Source organism: Plasmopara halstedii, assembly GCF_900000015.1.
Source record: "Plasmopara halstedii genome assembly, contig: Scaffold_3060, whole genome shotgun sequence".
Classification (NCBI taxonomy): Eukaryota; Oomycota; class Peronosporomycetes; order Peronosporales; family Peronosporaceae; genus Plasmopara; species Plasmopara halstedii.
Genome location: NW_020189964.1, coordinates 1,762,225 through 1,767,873, shown reverse-complemented (window position 1 = coordinate 1,767,873; position 5,649 = coordinate 1,762,225).

Below are 5,649 nucleotides of genomic sequence, written 5' to 3'. Positions count from 1 at the left end.
CGACGCAGGAATGGTGCGTGAGAGCAAGTCTCCCCATTCGACACCCACGTTTTGTGTCATGAAGCCGAACGGCAAGTGGCGTATCGTTCACGCTTACAATAAGCTCAACGCTGTCACCATTCCGGCACAGACATCAATTCCTAGGAAGGATGTTCTCCAGAACAATATGGTTGGCTGTACAATGTACAGTGCACTCGACTTGGTCGATGGGTATTACCAATATCTCATGAGAGCGAGTGATATTCCGCTGACAGCGATGAGTACTCCGAGCGAGATGCTCTAGGAGTGTCTGATGATGCAAGGGCTGTCAATGCACCAGCAACATTTGATCATTTCGTGACGTAGTGTTTAGGCCCTACCGGGCGTATGCACAAACATACTTCGACGACATCTTTGTCCACAGTCGTGCGGAGCACGGGAGGGCCGATGAGAAATCCACGTTGTCGATTTGAGAGCGGTGCTCGAGTGCATGCGCACGAAAAAGCTGTATGCTCATGCCGATAAGTGCATATTCGGCGCCGAAGAAATGTCCCTTTTTAGAGTGTTTCATTGGGAAGCATGGCCTTCGAGCGGACCCCGCTAAGGTCAATGCCACTGTGGACTGGCCGGTTCCAGAGAACCAAAAGGAATTGCGCAAGTGGCTTGGCCTCGCCAACTACTTGCACAAGTATAGCACGAATTACACAGAAATGGCACGGCCATTGTCGGATCTCCTTAGGAAGGATACGGAATGGTGTTGGGACACCGAGCATCGGGAGGCTTTTGACGGAGTCAAAGACAACCTCCTTCATGCACCACTACTGGCGATGCCAGATCTTGATCGTCCTGTCAGCGTCGTCTGTGACGCTTCAGACTTTGTTATCGGCTGTGCACTGCTGTAAGCAGACGCCGAGGGGCGAGATCGGGTGGCGTTCGAATCTCACCAGCTCAAGGCTGCGGAGAAGAACTACCCAGTCCACGACAAAGAATTGCTTGCGATGAAGTATGCACTTTTCAAGTTATGGGTGCAACTGCTCGGCTCCAAGCCGTTTGTGTTTAACATAGATCATGCGTCCTTACGCACTGCGACTCAGTCGCCTCATCTCTCGCAGAGGATGGCCAGGTGGCTCTCCTTTTTCGCAAAATATAAACTCGTGGTGAGGTATAAGCCAGGAAGGCAGAATGCTTTGGCTGATGCGTTGTCACGCAGACCAGAGCTGACACATGTCACGACAGTAATGTTGTCAGTGACGGATTTGATCCGCGCCGCATACGCGGGTGATGGTATGTGTGTAGCGCTGCTACAGGCTCTTGGAGACAAGTAGTTTGGAAATTCGGACAAGAAATTGTTGGCGCGATTGCGCGCACGGTTACACCGATACCCGTCGAATAACTAGTTGCTATATTATAGCACCGATTCGACGGACAAGCCACGAGTTGTGGATCCTCACGATGAGGATCAAAAATACCGTATTCTCTATGAGACCCACGACACCCCACTCGGTGGTCGTCTCGGTCGTGGGAAGACGTACTGCTCTGTGAGTTACCACTACTGCTGGTCCAGCTGTACAAATGGACGAGCACATATATGCGCACGTGTGAGACGTGTCAAAGAGTGAATACCTCTCCGAATACGGCGGCGCCGCTGGCCAGTTTACCAGTATTTTCCGGGTATTGGCAGTCCATGAGTATGGACTTTGTGTTTGGCCTGCCGAAGGACTCGGCGGGCAACATGGGTGTGGTGGTCTTTGTGGACCGTTTGAGTTAGATGGCTCATCTTGTGGCAGCACCGTACACCATCGACGGTGTGGATACAGCGACGCTAATCGTGGATCGTGTCTTTCAACAACATGGACCCCCGGAGTCAATTGTCTCTGACAGAGACCCACGATTCACCGGGAAGTTTTGGTCGGCAATCTTCAAGGTGCAGGACAACAAGTTGACCATGTCAACAGCGGACCATCCGCAGACCGATGGTCAAACTGAGCGCGGCAGTCCTGCCACGTAGTGGCTTGTTGTTACGGTGTAGCCACACCATTTTGTGATTACATTGACCACCATTGTACAGATACACAATCTTGTGTGACACACCCTTTCATACCAGGGTACGTGTAACCCCGTTACACTCTCCCCCATCAAGATTGTGAATACCCACAATTCACATCTAACTGTCGCCTAATGCAAGGATCGCTTGTCCGAGCACGTTCAACCATCTTAAAACATTCTCCGCTCAATGAGCCCTGTGTCTATGACATGAAAAACACCCAGCCTCGCTGGTTCTGAGGGCGCCCGCAAGCAGAGCCCTTCTCCGTCTTCTGCACGCGGTGCATCTCCGGATCGTCAGTCTGTGGCTTCACGGGAAGCGCATCCCAAGCCCTCGGCAATTGAGCACCACACACCGCGCTCGCCACGGACGACGAATTACCTCGTCGAGGATTCGGAGGAAGTCGGATACTCATTTTCCAGAATGAGAAGAAGAGGAGGGGGAGGTGCACCGACGGCGCGACGTGAGCCCGGACTGAACATTGCGGACACCGTGACCGTTTCCCGACCTCTTCTCGTTTGGGGAAGTGGTATTATTACCAATCGCCTCGACGAGGCACAGGAGCAGCAGCTATATGATGCCCACAGGGCGGCTTTTAAGCGCTCGTTTCCACGCTCGGTCATAGACCCTCGTGTGGAATACTGCTTCCGTTCGGCGGATCCCGCTACTAAAGCGAAAGACGCGATTACTCAATCGTGAGGCGTCTACGTAGTCGGTCCCCGGGCCTCTACACAAGCTGAGCTCGACCTACTAAAAGCTCTCCGAGCTCGCTTTTTGGTACCTCCAGGAATCCCGATAATTTGGTACCGCACTCGACTTCGCACTCAAAGAGGAAGCATTCCTGTACCTCTATGCGGACTATACCTGTGTTGCTCGCCCCTGGGGAAACCACTGCAGATGATGAAGAGCTCTTTGAGCGATGGGGATAGCGGTACCGGAAATTTTCCTTGCTGTCTACTTCGTAGACATGCGTGTAGAACGCCATATTCGATTTGAATTTGCCATACTCAAAGCGCAACGCAAACTTCCTGCATATTGTCGCCCTTTAACATAAGGAACAATCCATCACAATCCCGCGAGCTCTGTGGTTTCTTACACGGGTGAGCCTAAGACCACAGCAGCTCAGGGTCATAGCTTGAGCTCAGCTCATGGCCCGTCGGCTTCCCAGGCTACCGCCGAAAGCGCGGGACGCACGACGACGCGGAGCGACATGTTCCTTCTGATTATAAGCATCAACGACGTCTGGGAAGTCTTGCCGAAAAGGAAACTCAAACTCCCACGAGTTCTCGGAGGTTTTTCCGCCACTTCAGATGATATTGGGTCTGACTTTGTCGACGTCGTCGACCCACAAGGCATTCCGCGTGATAGTGGACGTCAAAATTTCATCGGGAAGAGTACGATGGCGACTTGGTCGATCGCCGTCCGGCGACTCGCGATGCCCTTCGAGCTTTCGAGGACGAAGTCCGTCGTCATCGGCACTCTACTAAGCATCTTGCCGAGGTCGCCTACTGCTGTGCGGAAGACCTCGAAGGCTTTCAGTATGTAGCTGACTTCCTTCGATTGTGGAGCGTCGAACATAAGTGCCCGACACCCCGGACTTGATCAGGAGCTTTGCCTTTTACGATCGCTTTCACGACCAGCTAGCCCGGTTTACATACATGCTCCGTGTTCAAGAGCACGGAGCTCTTCGAAGCTGGTCCCTGCTGCCCTCTTCCTCTTTGAGTTTCCCGCGGCAAACCAGACTGGTAAGAAGCGGGACGTCGGTTCGACGAGTCTTTATGCGCCTTGCGCAGGAGACAACCAGTCTGGAAGTGACAAGTGTCTTCTTAGACAAACCACCATCGGGTGTTTCAGCGCTGCCCGGTAGCACGGCGCTATTCCTTCTCTTTCTCAGCATAGCTGAGATCCATTGGCTCAGGCCCGCTCGACGAACTCTGATGGTGTGCATCCCAACCAAGTCGTGCCGTGCCGCCTTAAGTTGAATTCGGCATTCAACGCCACATTCACTGCTTCTTCAAAAGAAGACGAATGCACACGGAAGACTTCCATTCTCGTTACGTCAGTGCAGAGGCCCTACATAAAAACGGTCACTGTGATTGCCTCTAGGAGAGGGGGGTCGGCTGCCATCCTGGCAATATGAGTACACAACTCTTGGACAGAGTCCATCAACTTCTTCTCGCCCTCTCGGGCGATCGCATGCGATGGTTAGGCGGCGAGAACACTCGTAAACGCTGACGCTACAACCGAAGCACCGCACGTTAGTGCCCATTCTCGCGCTCGGCCCCTGAGCTGGGAAATAGCTAGCGCCACGCGCTGTTGCTCATTCTGGATTATGGCGGATGTCATTGCCATCTCGGCCTCTTACATCCAGAGCAGGAGATTCTCTCCACCCTCACCCTCGAAGTTCTGAACGGTAACCATGAGCGGCCTGGGTCTGGAGGAGTCATCCGTCATCGACGGTGGCGTCATTGACGCAGTCGATGCCGACATCATCTTTTCTAGGTGCTCCAGCAGAACATTTTCATAGTGCGAACACGCCTCTAGGTGCGCGCTTATCGCTTCGGGTCCTTTCAAAGCAAGGTGTTGCTCGCCCTCAGGGCCAAGCAGGGACATCAGTTTCTTAAGCCCGTCCTGCATGCCTTGGAGCAAATAGGAGAATTGCTCCAACCTCATAGAAGATCAGTCGTTATGATAATAATAATAATGGATCAGGCGTAGATTGACAACGAGTGCTACCAAGTGCAGCGGGGATGCTGTAGCTCCTTGCTTAGAGAAAGCGTTCTAAGGTCACAGTCCCACCACGTAGTGGCTTCTTGTCACGGTGTTGCCACACCATTGTGAGATTACACCGCCTTGTGTAATCCACACCTTTGTACGGTCACACCATCTTGTGTGGCCTACGTATAATCCGTTACGAAGCTGGCTCGCAGCTCAAGGGCTAGCACCATTGGCACATCGCTCACAGAATGGAGACCACCAAAATCTACCCAGGAAAATATTAATTAATATTTCTGGACAGCAAGACCGAAACCATGTCAAAGGGGGCGTTAAAGCTAGACGAATTGTTTAAACGTAAACAGTGTAAAGCACGTAGAGGTAAATTTGCACTGTTCAGCTCAAATGTAATTTTATAAAGTATGTCGCCTCGCTGCTCCGTAAAGTATCCCGAATTAATTAAGAACGGCCGTCTCACGATCACGCGCGTTTCGTCGTTCAGCGTGTACGCCAGGACCCGTTTGGCCACAACCTTAAACGGTCCGATAAACCGTGGACGAAGCTTCGTCCTGAAGATAGCATAGGCTGCATGCGTAGGCAGGTATTTTGAATTTAATAAAACCAGGTCCCGGACCTTAAAGCTTTCCACTTTGCCTCTTCCTTTTTTATCTGCATATTGTTTCTGCGGGTTTTGGCTTTCAGCCATCGCATCGCGAACGTGTCGTAGGACGCTCAGTCGGTAGCCAAGAAGTCATCGACTTCTTCACGGATGGTGAGGGGGCTGACATCAGCTAGCCTTCGGCTATTCCTCCCCCCACCAAGCCCTGAGCCATAGGATGGCGGCGTCAGCGGGATGCGAGGGTGAAAATAGACCGTTCACATAGAACGGCGAGTAGCCGGTAGACGCATTT